This window comes from Amia ocellicauda, unplaced genomic scaffold, assembly GCF_036373705.1.
Source record: "Amia ocellicauda isolate fAmiCal2 unplaced genomic scaffold, fAmiCal2.hap1 HAP1_SCAFFOLD_47, whole genome shotgun sequence".
Classification (NCBI taxonomy): Eukaryota; Metazoa; Chordata; class Actinopteri; order Amiiformes; family Amiidae; genus Amia; species Amia ocellicauda.
The window spans coordinates 263,554-279,637 of record NW_027102983.1 but is presented as its reverse complement, the minus strand read 5'-3'; the positions used below and the strand labels follow the sequence as shown (position 1 = coordinate 279,637).

At 43.4% G+C, this 16,084-nt stretch overlaps 13 non-coding genes across 13 annotated transcripts; all 13 read left to right on the top strand.

Annotated features, from left to right (window-relative positions):
* The first annotated feature begins 849 nt into the window (after positions 1-849).
* LOC136736915 (5S ribosomal RNA) lies at positions 850-968 on the top strand. The gene has a single exon (XR_010811915.1). It is a non-coding gene; the product is annotated as a 5S ribosomal RNA (ribosomal RNA).
* A 1,066-nt stretch (positions 969-2,034) lies between these two features.
* On the top strand, positions 2,035-2,153 carry LOC136736723 (5S ribosomal RNA). The gene has a single exon (XR_010811779.1). It is a non-coding gene; the product is annotated as a 5S ribosomal RNA (ribosomal RNA).
* A 1,066-nt stretch (positions 2,154-3,219) lies between these two features.
* On the top strand, positions 3,220-3,338 carry LOC136737254 (5S ribosomal RNA). The gene has a single exon (XR_010812220.1). It is a non-coding gene; the product is annotated as a 5S ribosomal RNA (ribosomal RNA).
* Positions 3,339-4,394: 1,056 nt separating this feature from the next.
* LOC136736904 (5S ribosomal RNA) lies at positions 4,395-4,513 on the top strand. The gene has a single exon (XR_010811914.1). It is a non-coding gene; the product is annotated as a 5S ribosomal RNA (ribosomal RNA).
* A 1,056-nt stretch (positions 4,514-5,569) lies between these two features.
* On the top strand, positions 5,570-5,688 carry LOC136737144 (5S ribosomal RNA). The gene has a single exon (XR_010812115.1). It is a non-coding gene; the product is annotated as a 5S ribosomal RNA (ribosomal RNA).
* Positions 5,689-6,743: 1,055 nt separating this feature from the next.
* LOC136737245 (5S ribosomal RNA) lies at positions 6,744-6,862 on the top strand. The gene has a single exon (XR_010812211.1). It is a non-coding gene; the product is annotated as a 5S ribosomal RNA (ribosomal RNA).
* A 1,066-nt stretch (positions 6,863-7,928) lies between these two features.
* Positions 7,929-8,047, top strand: LOC136737312 (5S ribosomal RNA). The gene has a single exon (XR_010812276.1). It is a non-coding gene; the product is annotated as a 5S ribosomal RNA (ribosomal RNA).
* A 1,055-nt stretch (positions 8,048-9,102) lies between these two features.
* On the top strand, positions 9,103-9,221 carry LOC136736726 (5S ribosomal RNA). The gene has a single exon (XR_010811782.1). It is a non-coding gene; the product is annotated as a 5S ribosomal RNA (ribosomal RNA).
* A 1,054-nt stretch (positions 9,222-10,275) lies between these two features.
* On the top strand, positions 10,276-10,394 carry LOC136737290 (5S ribosomal RNA). Its single transcript, XR_010812255.1, has one exon. It is a non-coding gene; the product is annotated as a 5S ribosomal RNA (ribosomal RNA).
* A 1,055-nt stretch (positions 10,395-11,449) lies between these two features.
* On the top strand, positions 11,450-11,568 carry LOC136736798 (5S ribosomal RNA). Its single transcript, XR_010811849.1, has one exon. It is a non-coding gene; the product is annotated as a 5S ribosomal RNA (ribosomal RNA).
* A 1,066-nt stretch (positions 11,569-12,634) lies between these two features.
* On the top strand, positions 12,635-12,753 carry LOC136736892 (5S ribosomal RNA). Its single transcript, XR_010811909.1, has one exon. It is a non-coding gene; the product is annotated as a 5S ribosomal RNA (ribosomal RNA).
* Positions 12,754-13,819: 1,066 nt separating this feature from the next.
* Positions 13,820-13,938, top strand: LOC136736766 (5S ribosomal RNA). The gene has a single exon (XR_010811821.1). It is a non-coding gene; the product is annotated as a 5S ribosomal RNA (ribosomal RNA).
* A 1,066-nt stretch (positions 13,939-15,004) lies between these two features.
* On the top strand, positions 15,005-15,123 carry LOC136737394 (5S ribosomal RNA). Its single transcript, XR_010812356.1, has one exon. It is a non-coding gene; the product is annotated as a 5S ribosomal RNA (ribosomal RNA).
* The last annotated feature ends 961 nt before the right edge of the window (positions 15,124-16,084 follow it).

Genomic DNA, 16,084 nt, shown 5'->3' with positions numbered 1-16,084 from the left:
AGAAATGACACAATTACAGCAACACAAAAAGGAACTCCACCGGACAAAGTTCAGTGCTCACAAGGAGCCTCATTCAACACACACGGTTCCATTCCCATTCATGCAAAGCAAGAAAGTGTAAAACTTGGGAACATACTTGAGAGCAAAGATCACATTCAATCTCATTCAAGGCACGGATGTGAATGCAACGGGATGAAATTACTGAAATGATGCCTGCCCTCGAACTGTGATGATGGACTACCCGACTCGCCATTCATGTTGGGTTCTGGTGTATTGAAATACAGGAGCTGCTGGATTTGTATGTTTTCTTACCCCCTCACCATAGTTTGTCAAATGTTTAAACAACTGAACTTATATTCAAGGTTTGTTTCTCTTCATATGTTTTACTGGTTTACATTTGTCTCAGCAACCTGTTGAATGATTCTTCTGCTTTCAAAACAAAATGACAACAGGATGAATGCACACACTTGAAAATACAATACATGCAATGTTATGCATCATAGTGATGCAACCTCCTTTCAGTTTCATACTGCATGTCAATTGAAATCCTTACTGAAATGCACACCTTGTCAAGATTGCGCTTGACTCGCGTGTCAGGCACTCAATTACAGCTGTTTTATCAAGACAATGTGTTCGTTTTGTAATATATAGTTCCGGTCTGGTGTGGCACCCCAGCTAACGCACAACGTTGCCACAATGTTGCCACAACGTGGCGTGTTAGCAGGGACTGTCTGCGGCGCGCTGGTGTGTCCCGGGCTTTAGAGTAGAGAGACAGTTCAACTGTAAGTATGAACGGCAGAAACGGATATTGCCTTCCCTTTAAGTAGAGCGTCAGGGAGAGCCTCCCTGGCTTACGGCCATACTAGCCTGAATACGCCCGATCTCGTCCGATCTCGGAAGCTAAGCAGGCTCGGGCCTGGTCAGTACTTGGATGGGAGACCGCCTGGGAATACCAGGTGCTGTAAGCTTTTGCATCTTTTACACACCAGAGGGCGACAAATCACGAGTTTTAACTTTGGATACACGCAATTTCATCATTATTTCAGATTTGACTTCCCCAAATACACAGGCATACAATAGATCTTGTTCTCCAACGTAAACGGTCCCTAGTAACTAGGGTACATTCGTAAATAAATTGAGCATCATGGCTAGAAGTGACTAAATGTTGCCTAATCTTTCTCATCGAGAAATGACACAATTACAGCAACACAAAAAGGAACTCCACCGGACAAAGTTCAGTGCTCACAAGGAGCCTCATTCAACACACACGGTTCCATTCCCATTCATGCAAAGCACGAAAGTGTAAAACTTGGGAACATACTTGAGAGCAAAGATCACATTCAATCTCATTCAAGGCACGGATGTGAATGCAACGGGATGAAATTACTGAAATGATGCCTGCCCTCGAACTGTGATGATGGACTACCCGACTCGCCAATAATATTGGGTTCTGGTGTATTGAAATACAGGAGCTGCTGGATTTGTGTGTTTTCTTACCCCCTCACCATAGTTTGTCAAATGTTTAAACAACTGAACTTATATTCAAGGTTTGTTTCTCTTCATATGTTTTACTGGTTTACATTTGTCTCAGCAACCTGTTGAATGATTCTTCTGCTTTCAAAACAAAATGACAACAGGATGAATGCAAACACTTGAAAATACAATACATGCAATGTTATGCATCATAGTGATGCAACCTCCTTTCAGTTTCATACTGCATGTCAATTGAAATCCTTACTGAAATGCACACCTTCTCAAGATTGCGCTTGACTGGCGTGTCAGGCACTCAATTACAGCTGTTTTATCAAGACAATGTGTTCGTTTTGTAATATATAGTTCCGGTCTGGTGTGGCACCCCAGCTAACGCACAACGTTGCCACAATGTTGCCACAACGTGGCGTGTTAGCAGGGACTGTCTGCGGCGCGCTGGTGTGTCCCGGGCTTTAGAGTAGAGAGACAGTTCAACTGTAAGTATGAACGGCAGAAACGGATATTGCCTTCCCTTTAAGTAGAGCGTCAGGGACAGCCTCCCTGGCTTACGGCCATACTAGCCTGAATACGCCCAATCTCGTCCGATCTCGGAAGCTAAGCAGGCTCGGGCCTGGTCAGTATTTGGATGGGAGACCGCCTGGGAATACCAGGTGCTGTAAGCTTTTGCATCTTTTACACACCAAAGGGCGACAAATCACAAGTTTTAACTTTGGATACACGCAATTTCATCATTATTTCAGATTTGACTTCCCCAAATACACAGGCATACAATAGATCTTGTTCTCCAACGTAAACGGTCCCTAGTAACTAGTGTACATTTGTAAATAAATTGAGCATCATGGCTAGAAGTGACTAAATGTTGCCTAATCTTTCTCATCGAGAAATGACACAATTACAGCAACACAAAAAGGAACTCCACCGGACAAAGTTCAGTGCTCACAAGGAGCCTCATTCAACACACACGGTTCCATTCCCATTCATGCAAAGCACGAAAGTGTAAAACTTGGGAACATACTTGAGAGCAAAGATCACATTGAATCTCATTCAAGGCACGGATGTGAATGCAACGGGATGAAATTACTGAAATGATGCCTGCCCTCGAACTGTGATGATGGACTACCCGACTCGCCAATAATATTGGCTTCTGGTGTATTGAAATACAGGAGCTGCTGGATTTGTGTGTTTTCTTACCCCCTCACCATAGTTTGTCAAATGTTTAAACAACTGAACTTATATTCAAGGTTTGTTTCTCTTCATATGTTTTACTGGTTTACATTTGTCTCAGCAACCTGTTGAATGATTCTTCTGCTTTCAAAACAAAATGACAACAGGATGAATGCACACACTTGAAAATACAATACATGCAATGTTATGCATCATAGTGATGCAACCTCCTTTCAGTTTCATACTGCATGTCAATTGAAATCCTTACTGAAATGCACACCTTCTCAAGATTGCGCTTGACTGGCGTGTCAGGCACTCAATTACAGCTGTTTTATCAAGACAATGTGTTCGTTTTGTAATATATAGTTCCGGTCTGGTGTGGCACCCCAGCTAACGCACAACGTTGCCACAATGTTGCCACAACGTTTCGTGTTTGCAGGGACTGTCTGCGGCGCGCTGGTGTGTCCCGGGCTTTAGAGTAGAGAGACAGTTCAACTGTAAGTATGAACGGCAGAAACGGATATTGCCTTCCCTTTAAGTAGAGCGTCAGGGACAGCCTCCCTGGCTTACGGCCATACTAGCCTGAATACGCCCGATCTCGTCCGATCTCGGAAGCTAAGCAGGCTCGGGCCTGGTCAGTACTTGGATGGGAGACTGCCTGGGAATACCAGGTGCTGTAAGCTTTTGCATCTTTTACACACCAGAGGGCGACAAATCACGAGTTTTAACTTTGGATACACGCAATTTCATCATTATTTCAGATTTGACTTCCCCAAATACACAGGCATACAATAGATCTTGTTCTCCAACGTAAACGGTCCCTAGTAACTAGGGTACATTCGTAAATAAATTGAGCATCATGGCTAGAAGTGACTAAATGTTGCCTAATCTTTCTCATCGAGAAATGACACAATTACAGCAACACAAAAAGGAACTCCACCGGACAAAGTTCAGTGCTCACAAGGAGCCTCATTCAACACACACGGTTCCATTCCCATTCATGCAAAGCACGAAAGTGTAAAACTTGGGAACATACTTGAGAGCAAAGATCACATTCAATCTCATTCAAGGCACGGATGTGAATGCAACGGGATGAAATTACTGAAATGATGCCTGCCCTCGAACTGTGATGATGGACTACCCGACTCGCCAATAATATTGGGTTCTGGTGTATTGAAATACAGGAGCTGCTGGATTTGTGTGTTTTCTTACCCCCTCACCATAGTTTGTCAAATGTTTAAACAACTGAACTTATATTCAAGGTTTGTTTCTCTTCATATGTTTTACTGGTTTACATTTGTCTCAGCAACCTGTTGAATGATTCTTCTGCTTTCAAAACAAAATGACAACAGGATGAATGCACACACTTGAAAATACAAAACATGCAATGTTATGCATCATAGTGATGCAACCTCCTTTCAGTTTCATACTGCATGTCAATTGAAATCCTTACTGAAATGCACACCTTCTCAAGATTGCGCTTGACTGGCGTGTCAGGCACTCAATTACAGCTGTTTTATCAAGACAAATGTGTTCGTTTTGTAAAATATAGTTCCGGTCTGGTGTGGCACCCCAGCTAACGCACAACGTTGCCACAACGTGGCATATTAGCAGGGACTGTCTGCGGCGCGCTGGTGTGTCCCGGGCTTTAGAGTAGAGAGACAGTTCAACTGTAAGTATGAACGGCAGAAACGGATATTGCCATCCCTTTAAGTAGAGCGTCAGGGACAGCCTCCCTGGCTTACGGCCATACTAGCCTGAATACGCCCGATCTCGTCCGATCTCGGAAGCTAAGCAGGCTCGGGCCTGGTCAGTACTTGGATGGGAGACCGCCTGGGAATACCAGGTGCTGTAAGCTTTTGCATCTTTTACACACCAGAGCGCGACAAATCACGAGTTTTAACTTTGGATACACGCAATTTCATCATTATTTCAGATTTGACTTCCCCAAATACACAGGCATACAATAGATCTTGTTCTCCAACGTAAACGGTCCCTAGTAACTAGGGTACATTCGTAAATAAATTGAGCATCATGGCTAGAAGTGACTAAATGTTGCCTAATCTTTCTCATCGAGAAATGACACAATTACAGCAACACAAAAAGGAACTCCACCGGACAAAGATCAGTGCTCACAAGGAGCCTCATTCAACACACACGGTTCCATTCCCATTCATGCAAAGCACGAAAGTGTAAAACTTGGGAACATACTTGAGAGCAAAGATCACATTCAATCTCATTCAAGGCACGGATGTGAATGCAACGGGGTGAAATTACTGAAATGATGCCTGCCCTCGAACTGTGAAGATGGACTACCCGACTCGCCAATAATATTGGGTTCTGGTGTATTGAAATACAGGAGCTGCTGGATTTGTGTGTTTTCTTACCCCCTCACCATAGTTTGTCAAATGTTTAAACAACTGAACTTATATTCAAGGTTTGTTTCTCTTCATATGTTTTACTGGTTTACATTTGTCTCAGCAACCTGTTGAATGATTCTTCTGCTTTCAAAACAAAATGACAACAGGATGAATGCACACACTTGAAAATATAATACATGCAATGTTATGCATCATAGTGATGCAACCTCCTTTCAGTTTCATACTGCATGTCAATTGAAATCCTTACTGAAATGCACACCTTCTCAAGATTGCGCTTGACTGGCGTGTCAGGCACTCAATTACAGCTGTTTTATCAAGACAAATGTGTTCGTTTTGTAAAATATAGTTCCGGTCTGGTGTGGCACCCCAGCTAACGCACAACGTTGCCACAACGTGGCATATTAGCAGGGACTGTCTGCGGCGCGCTGGTGTGTCCCGGGCTTTAGAGTAGAGAGACAGTTCAACTGTAAGTATGAACGGCAGAAACGGATATTGCCATCCCTTTAAGTAGAGCGTCAGGGACAGCCTCCCTGGCTTACGGCCATACTAGCCTGAATACGCCCGATCTCGTCCGATCTCGGAAGCTAAGCAGGCTCGGGCCTGGTCAGTACTTGAATGGGAGACCGCCTGGGAATACCAGGTGCTGTAAGCTTTTGCATCTTTTACACACCAGAGCGCGACAAATCACGAGTTTTAACTTTGGATACACGCAATTTCATCATTATTTCAGATTTGACTTCCCCAAATACACAGGCATACAATAGATCTTGTTCTCCAACGTAAACGGTCCCTAGTAACTAGGGTACATTCGTAAATAAATTGAGCATCATGGCTAGAAGTGACTAAATGTTGCCTAATCTTTCTCATCGAGAAATGACACAATTACAGCAACACAAAAAGGAACTCCACCGGACAAAGATCAGTGCTCACAAGGAGCCTCATTCAACACACACGGTTCCATTCCCATTCATGCAAAGCACGAAAGTGTAAAACTTGGGAACATACTTGAGAGCAAAGATCACATTCAATCTCATTCAAGGCACGGATGTGAATGCAACGGGGTGAAATTACTGAAATGATGCCTGCCCTCGAACTGTGATGATGGACTACCCGACTCGCCAATAATATTGGGTTCTGGTGTATTGAAATACAGGAGCTGCTGGATTTGTGTGTTTTCTTACCCCCTCACCATAGTTTGTCAAATGTTTAAACAACTGAACTTATATTCAAGGTTTGTTTCTCTTCATATGTTTTACTGGTTTACATTTGTCTCAGCAACTAGTTGAATGATTCTTCTGCTTTCAAAACAAAATGACAACAGGATGAATGCACACACTTGAAAATACAATACATGCAATGTTATGCATCATAGTGATGCAACCTCCTTTCAGTTTCATACTGCATGTCAATTGAAATCCTTACTGAAATGCACACCTTCTCAAGATTGCGCTTGACTGGCGTGTCAGGCACTCAATTACAGCTGTATTATCAAGACAATGTGTTCGTTTTGTAAAATATAGTTCCGGTCTGGTGTGGCACCCCAGCTAACGCACAACGTTGCCACAACGTTTCGTGTTAGCAGGGACTGTCTGCGGCGCGCTGGTGTGTCCCGGACTTTAGAGTAGAGAGACAGTTCAACTGCAAGCATGAGCGGCAGAAACGGATATTGCCTTCCCTTTAAGTAGAGCGTCAGGGACAGCCTCCCTGGCTTACGGCCATACTAGCCTGAATACGCCCGATCTCGTCCGATCTCGGAAGCTAAGCTGGCTCGGGCCTGGTCAGTACTTGGATGGGAGACCGCCTGGGAATACCAGGTGCTGTAAGCTTTTGCATATTTTACACACCAGAGGGCGACAAATCACGAGTTTTAACTTTGGATACACACAATTTCATCATTATTTCAGGTTTTACTTCCCCAAATACACAGGCATACAATAGATCTTGTTCTCCAACGTAAAAGGTCCCTAGTAACTAGGGTACATTCATAAATAAATTGAGCATCATGGCTAGAAGTGTCTAAATGTTGCCTAATCTTTCTCATCGAGAAATGACACAATTACAGCAACACAAAAAGGAACTCCACCGGACAAAGTTCAGTGCTCACAAGGAGCCTCATTCAACACACACGGTTCCATTCCCATTCATGCAAAGCACGAAAGTGTAAAACTTGGGAACATACTTGAGAGCAAAGATCACATTCAATCTCATTCAAGGCACGGATGTGAATGCAACGGGATGAAATTACTGAAATGATGCCTGCCCTCGAACTGTGATGATGGACTACCCGACTCGCCAATAATATTGGGTTCTGGTGTATTGAAATACAGGAGCTGCTGGATTTGTGTGTTTTCTTACCCCCTCACCATAGTTTGTCAAATGTTTAAACAACTGAACTTATATTCAAGGTTTATTTTTCTTCATATGTTTTACTGGTTTACATTTGTCTCAGCAACCTGTTGAATGATTCTTCTGCTTTCAAAACAAAATGACAACAGGATGAATGCACACACTTGAAAATACAATACATGCAATGTTATGCATCATAGTGATGCAACCTCCTTTCAGTTTCATACTGCATGTCAATTGAAATCCTTACTGAAATGCACACCTTCTCAAGATTGCGCTTGACTGGCGTGTCAGGCACTCAATTACAGCTGTTTTATCAAAACAATGTGTTCGTTTTGTAATATATACTTCCGGTCTGGTGTGGCACCCCAGCTAACGCACAACGTTGCCACAATGTTGCCACAACGTGGCGTGTTAGCAGGGACTGTCTGCGGCGCGCTGGTGTGTCCCGGGCTTTAGAGTAGAGAGACAGTTCAACTGTAAGTATGAACGGCAGAAACGGATATTGCCTTCCCTTTAAGTAGAGCGTCAGGGACAGCCTTCCTGGCTTACGGCCATACTAGCCTGAATACGCTCGATCTCGTCCGATCTCGGAAGCTAAGCAGGCTCGGGCCTGGTCAGTACTTGAATGGGAGACCGCCTGGGAATACCAGGTGCTGTAAGCTTTTGCATCTTTTACACACCAGAGGGCGACAAATCACGAGTTTTAACTTTGGATACACGCAATTTCATCATTATTTCAGATTTGACTTCCCCAAATACACAGGCATACAATAGATCTTGTTCTCCAACGTAAACGGTCCCTAGTAACTAGGGTACATTCATAAATAAATTGAGCATCATGGCTAGAAGTGACTAAATGTTGCCTAATCTTTCTCATCGAGAAATGACACAATTACAGCAACACAAAAAGGAACTCCACCGGACAAAGTTCAGTGCTCACAAGGAGCCTCATTCAACACACACGGTTCCATTCCCATTCATGCAAAGCACGAAAGTGTAAAACTTGGGAACATACTTGAGAGCAAAGATCACATTCAATCTCATTCAAGGCACGGATGTGAATGCAACGGGATGAAATTACTGAAATGATGCCTGCCCTCGAACTGTGATGATGGACTACCTGATTCGCCAATAATATTGGGTTCTGGTGTATTGAAATACAGGAGCTGCTGGATTTGTGTGTTTTCTTACCCCCTCACCATAGTTTGTCAAATGTTTAAACAACTGAACTTATATTCAAGGTTTGTTTCTCTTCATATGTTTTACTGGTTTACATTTGTCTCAGCAACCTGTTGAATGATTCTTCTGCTTTCAAAACAAAATGACAACAGGATGAATGCACACACTTGAAAATACAATACATGCAATGTTATGCATCATAGTGATGCAACCTCCTTTCAGTTTCATACTGCATGTCAATTGAAATCCTTACTGAAATGCACACCTTCTCAAGATTGCGCTTGACTGGCGTGTCAGGCACTCAATTACAGCTGTTTTATCAAGACAATGTGTTCGTTTTGTAAAATATAGTTCCGGTCTGGTGTGGCACCCCAGCTAACGCACAACGTTGCCACAACGTGGCGTGTTAGCAGGGACTGTCTGCGGCGCGCTGGTGTGTCCCGGGCTTTAGAGTAGAGAGACAGTTCAACTGTAAGTATGAACGGCAGAAACGGATATTGCCTTCCCTTTAACTAGAGCGTCAGGGACAGCCTCCCTGGCTTACGGCCATATTAGCCTGAATACGCCCGATCTCGTCCGATCTCGGAAGCCAAGCAGGCTCGGGTCTGGTCAGTACTTGGATGGGAGACCGCCTGGGAATACCAGGTGCTGTAAGCTTCTTCACCTTTTACACACCAGAGGGCGACAAATCACGAGTTTTAACTTTGGATACACACAATTTCATCATTATTTCAGATTTTACTTCCCCAAATACACAGGCATACAATAGATCTTGTTCTCCAACGTAAACGGTCCCTAGTAACTAGGGTACATTCGTAAATAAATTGAGCATCATGGCTAGAAGTGACTAAATGTTGCCTAATCTTTCTCATCGAGAAATGACACAATTACAGCAACACAAAAAGAACTCCACCGGACAAAGTTCAGTGCTCACAAGGAGCCTCATTCAACACACACGGTTCCATTCCCATTCATGCAAAGCACGAAAGTGTAAAACTTGGGAACATACTTGAGAGCAAAGATCACATTCAATCTCATTCAAGGCACGGATGTGAATGCAACGGGATGAAATTACTGAAATGATGCCTGCCCTTGAACTGTGATGATGGACTACCCGACTCGCCAATAATATTGGCTTCTGGTGTATTGAAATACAGGAGCTGCTGGATTTGTGTCATTTCTTACCCCCTCACCATAGTTTGTCAAATGTTTAAACAACTGAACTTATATTGAAGGTTTGTTTCTCTTCATATGTTTTACTGGTTTACATTTGTCTCAGCAACCTGTTGAATGATTCTTCTGCTTTCAAAACAAAATGACAACAGGATGAATGCACACACTTGAAAATACAATACATGCAATGTTATGCATCATAGTGATGCAACCTCCTTTCAGTTTCATACTGCATGTCAATTGAAATCCTTACTGAAATGCACACCTTCTCAAGATTGCGCTTGACTGGCGTGTCAGGCACTCAATTACAGCTGTTTTATCAAGACAATGTGTTCGTTTTGTAAAATATAGTTCCGGTCTGGTGTGGCACCCCAGCTAACGCACAACGTTGCCACAACGTGGCGTGTTAGCAGGGACTGTCTGTGGCGCGCTGGTGTGTCCCGGGCTTTAGAGTAGAGAGACAGTTCAACTGTAAGTATGAATGGCAGAAACGGATATTGCCTTCCCTTTAAATAGAGCGTCAGGGACAGCCTCCCTGGATTACGGCCATACTAGCCTGAATACGCCCGATCTCGTCCGATCTCGGAAGCCAAGCAGGCTCGGGCCTGGTTAGTACTTGGATGGGAGACCGCCTGGGAATACCAGGTGCTGTAAGCTTTTGCACCTTTTACACACCAGAGGGCGACAAATCACGAGTTTTAACTTTGGATACACACAATTTCATCATTATTTCAGATTTTACTTCCCCAAATACACAGGCATACAATAGATCTTGTTCTCCAACGTAAACGGTCCCTAGTAACTAGGGTACATTCGTAAATAAATTGAGCATCATGGCTAGAAGTGACTAAATGTTGCCTAATCTTTCTCATCAAGAAATGACACAATTACAGCAACACAAAAAGGAACTCCACCGGACAAAGTTCAGTGCTCACAAGGAGCCTCATTCAACACACACGGTTCCATTCCCATTCATGCAAAGCACGAAAGTGTAAAACTTGGGAACGTACTTGAGAGCAAAGATCACATTCAATCTCATTCAAGGCACGGATGTGAATGCAACGGGATGAAATTACTGAAATGATGCCTGCCCTCGAACTGTGATGATGGACTACCCGACTCGCCAATAATATTGGGTTCTGGTGTATTGAAATACAGGAGCTGCTGGATTTGTGTGTTTTCTTACCGCCTCACCATAGTTTGTCAAATGTTTAAACAACTGAACTTATATTCAAGGTTTGTTTCTCTTCATATGTTTTACTGGTTTACATTTGTCTCAGCAACCTGTTGAATGATTCATCTGCTTTCAAAACAAAATGACAACAGGATGAATGCACACACTTGAAAATACACTACATGCAATGTTATGCATCATAGTGATGCAACCTCCTTTCAGTTTCATACTGCATGTCAATTGAAATCCTTACTGAAATGCACACCTTCTCAAGATTGCGCTTGACTGGCGTGTCAGGCACTCAATTACAGCTGTTTTATCAAGACAATGTGTTCGTTTTGTAAAATATAGTTCCGGTCTGGTGTGGCACCCCAGCTAACGCACAACGTTGCCACAACGTGGCGTGTTAGCAGGGACAGTCTGCGGCGCGCTGGTGTGTCCCGGGCTTTAGAGTAGAGAGACAGTTCAACTGTAAGTATGAACGGCAGAAACGGATATTGCCTTCCCTTTAAGTAGAGCGTCAGGAACAGCCTCCCTGGCTTATGGCCATTCTAGCCTGAATACGCCCGATCTCGTCCGATCTCGGAAGCCAAGCAGGCTCGGGCCTGGTCAGCACTTGGATGGGAGACCGCCTGGGAATACCAGGTGCTGTAAGCTTTTGCACCTTTTACACACCAGAGGGCGACAAATCACGAGTTTTAACTTTGGATACACACAATTTCATCATTATTTCAGATTTTACTTCCCCAAATACACAGGCATACAATAGATCTTGTTCTCCAACGTAAACGGTCCCTAGTAACTAGGGTACATTCGTAACTAAATTGAGCATCATGGCTAGAAGTGACTAAATGTTGCCTAATCTTTCTCATCGAGAAATGACACAATTACAGCAACACAAAAAGGAACTCCACCGGACAAAGTTCAGTGCTCACAAGGAGCCTCATTCAACACACACGGTTCCATTCCCATTCATGCAAAGCAAGAAAGTGTAAAACTTGGGAACATACTTGAGAGCAAAGATCACATTCAATCTCATTCAAGGCACGGATGTGAATGCAACGGGATGAAATTACTGAAATGATGCCTGCCCTCGAACTGTGATGATGGACTACCCGACTCGCCAATCATGTTGGGTTCTGGTGTATTGAAATACAGGAGCTGCTGGATTTGTATGTTTTCTTACCCCCTCACCATAGTTTGTCAAATGTTTAAACAACTGAACTTATATTCAAGGTTTGTTTCTCTTCATATGTTTTACTGGTTTACATTTGTCTCAGCAACCTGTTGAATGATTCTTCTGCTTTCAAAACAAAATGACAACAGGATGAATGCACACACTTGAAAATACAATACATGCAATGTTATGCATCATAGTGATGCAACCTCCTTTCAGTTTCATACTGCATGTCAATTGAAATCCTTACTGAAATGCACACCTTGTCAAGATTGCGCTTGACTGGCGTGTCAGGCACTCAATTACAGCTGTTTTATCAAGACAATGTGTTCGTTTTGTAATATATAGTTCCGGTCTGGTGTGGCACCCCAGCTAACGCACAACGTTGCCACAATGTTGCCACAACGTGGCGTGTTAGCAGGGACTGTCTGCGGCGCGCTGGTGTGTCCCGGGCTTTAGAGTAGAGAGACAGTTCAACTGTAAGTATGAACGGCAGAAACGGATATTGCCTTCCCTTTAAGTAGAGCGTCAGGGACAGCCTCCCTGGCTTACGGCCATACTAGCCTGAATACGCCCGATCTCGTCCGATCTCGGAAGCTAAGCAGGCTCGGGCCTGGTCAGTACTTGGATGGGAGACCGCCTGGGAATACCAGGTGCTGTAAGCTTTTGCATCTTTTACACACCAGAGGGCGACAAATCACGAGTTTTAACTTTGGATACACGCAATTTCATCATTATTTCAGATTTGACTTCCCCAAATACACAGGCATACATTAGATCTTGTTCTCCAACGTAAACGGTCCCTAGTAACTAGGGTACATTCGTAAATAAATTGAGCATCATGGCTAGAAGTGACTAAATGTTGCCTAATCTTTCTCATCGAGAAATGACACAATTACAGCAACACAAAAAGGAACTCCACCGGACAAAGTTCAGTGCTCACAAGGAGCCTCATTCAACACACACGGTTCCATTCCCATTCATGCAAAGCACGAAAGTGTAAAACTTGGGAACATACTTGAGAGCAAAGATCACATTCAATCTCATTCAAGGCACGGATGTGAATGCAACGGGATGAAATTACTGAAATGATGCCTGCCCTCGAACTGTGATGATGGACTACCCGACTCGCCAATAATATTGGGTTCTGGTGTATTGAAATACAGGAGCTGCTGGATTTGTGTGTTTTCTTACCCCCTCACCATAGTTTGTCAAATGTTTAAACAACTGAACTTATATTCAAGGTTTGTTTCTCTTCATATGTTTTACTGGTTTACATTTGTCTCAGCAACCTGTTGAATGATTCTTCTGCTTTCAAAACAAAATGACAACAGGATGAATGCAAACACTTGAAAATACAATACATGCAATGTTATGCATCATAGTGATGCAACCTCCTTTCAGTTTCATACTGCATGTCAATTGAAATCCTTACTGAAATGCACACCTTCTCAAGATTGCGCTTGACTGGCGTGTCAGGCACTCAATTACAGCTGTTTTATCAAGACAATGTGTTCGTTTTGTAATATATAGTTCCGGTCTGGTGTGGCACCCCAGCTAACGCACAACGTTGCCACAATGTTGCCACAACGTGGCGTGTTAGCAGGGACTGTCTGCGGCGCGCTGGTGTGTCCCGGGCTTTAGAGTAGAGAGACAGTTCAACTGTAAGTATGAACGGCAGAAACGGATATTGCCTTCCCTTTAAGTAGAGCGTCAGGGACAGCCTCCCTGGCTTACGGCCATACTAGCCTGAATACGCCCAATCTCGTCCGATCTCGGAAACTAAGCAGGCTCGGGCCTGGTCAGTACTTGGATGGGAGACCGCCTGGGAATACCAGGTGCTGTAAGCTTTTGCATCTTTTACACACCAAAGGGCGACAAATCACAAGTTTTAACTTTGGATACACGCAATTTCATCATTATTTCAGATTTGACTTCCCCAAATACACAGGCATACAATAGATCTTGTTCTCCAACGTAAACGGTCCCTAGTAACTAGTGTACATTTGTAAATAAATTGAGCATCATGGCTAGAAGTGACTAAATGTTGCCTAATCTTTCTCATCGAGAAATGACACAATTACAGCAACACAAAAAGGAACTCCACCGGACAAAGTTCAGTGCTCACAAGGAGCCTCATTCAACACACACGGTTCCATTCCCATTCATGCAAAGCACGAAAGTGTAAAACTTGGGAACATACTTGAGAGCAAAGATCACATTGAATCTCATTCAAGGCACGGATGTGAATGCAACGGGATGAAATTACTGAAATGATGCCTGCCCTCGAACTGTGATGATGGACTACCCGACTCGCCAATAATATTGGCTTCTGGTGTATTGAAATACAGGAGCTGCTGGATTTGTGTGTTTTCTTACCCCCTCACCATAGTTTGTCAAATGTTTAAACAACTGAACTTATATTCAAGGTTTGTTTCTCTTCATATGTTTTACTGGTTTACATTTGTCTCAGCAACCTGTTGAATGATTCTTCTGCTTTCAAAACAAAATGTAAACAGGATGAATGCACACACTTGAAAATACAATACATGCAATGTTATGCATCATAGTGATGCAACCTCCTTTCAGTTTCATACTGCATGTCAATTGAAATCCTTACTGAAATGCACACCTTCTCAAGATTGCGCTTGACTGGCGTGTCAGGCACTCAATTACAGCTGTTTTATCAAGACAATGTGTTCGTTTTGTAATATATAGTTCCGGTCTGGTGTGGCACCCCAGCTAACGCACAACGTTGCCACAATGTTGCCACAACGTTTCGTGTTAGCAGGGACTGTCTGCGGCGCGCTGGTGTGTCCCGGGCTTTAGAGTAGAGAGACAGTTCAACTGTAAGTATGAACGGCAGAAACGGATATTGCCTTCCCTTTAAGTAGAGCGTCAGGGACAGCCTCCCTGGCTTACGGCCATACTAGCCTGAATACGCCCGATCTCGTCCGATCTCGGAAGCTAAGCAGGCTCGGGCCTTGTCAGTACTTGGATGGGAGACCGCCTGGGAATACCAGGTGCTGTAAGCTTTTGCATCTTTTACACACCAAAGGGCGACAAATCACAAGTTTTAACTTTGGATACACGCAATTTCATCATTATTTCAGATTTGACTTCCCCAAATACACAGGCATTCAATAGATCTTGTTCTCCAACGTAATCGGTCCCTAGTAACTATTGTACATTTGTAAATAAATTGAGCATCATGGCTAGAAGTGACTAAATGTTGCCTAATCTTTCTCATCGAGAAATGACACAATTACAGCAACACAAAAAGGAACTCCACCGGACAAAGTTCAGTGCTCACAAGGAGCCTCATTCAACACACACGGTTCCATTCCCATTCATGCAAAGCACGAAAGTGTAAAACTTGGGAACATACTTGAGAGCAAAGATCACATTGAATCTCATTCAAGGCACGGATGTGAATGCAACGGGATGAAATTACTGAAATGATGCCTGCCCTCGAACTGTGATGATGGACTACCCGACTCGCCAATAATATTGGGTTCTGGTGTATTGAAATACAGGAGCTGCTGGATTTGTGTGTTTTCTTACCCCCTCACCATAGTTTGTCAAATGTTTAAACAACTGAACTTATATTCAAGGTTTGTTTCTCTTCATATGTTTTACTGGTTTACATTTGTCTCAGCAACCTGTTGAATGATTCTTCTGCTTTCAAAACAAAATGACAACAGGATGAATGCACACACTTGAAAATACAAAACATGCAATGTTATGCATCATAGTGATGCAACCTCCTTTCAGTTTCATACTGCATGTCAATTGAAATCCTTACTGAAATGCACACCTTCTCAAGATTGCACTTGACTGGCGTGTCAGGCACTCAATTACAGCTGTTTTATCAAGACAAATGTGTTCGTTTTGTAAAATATAGTTCCGGTCTGGTGTGGCACCCCAGCTAACGCACAACGTTGCCACAACGTGGCATATTAGCAGGGACTGTCTGCGGCGCGCTGGTGTGTCCCG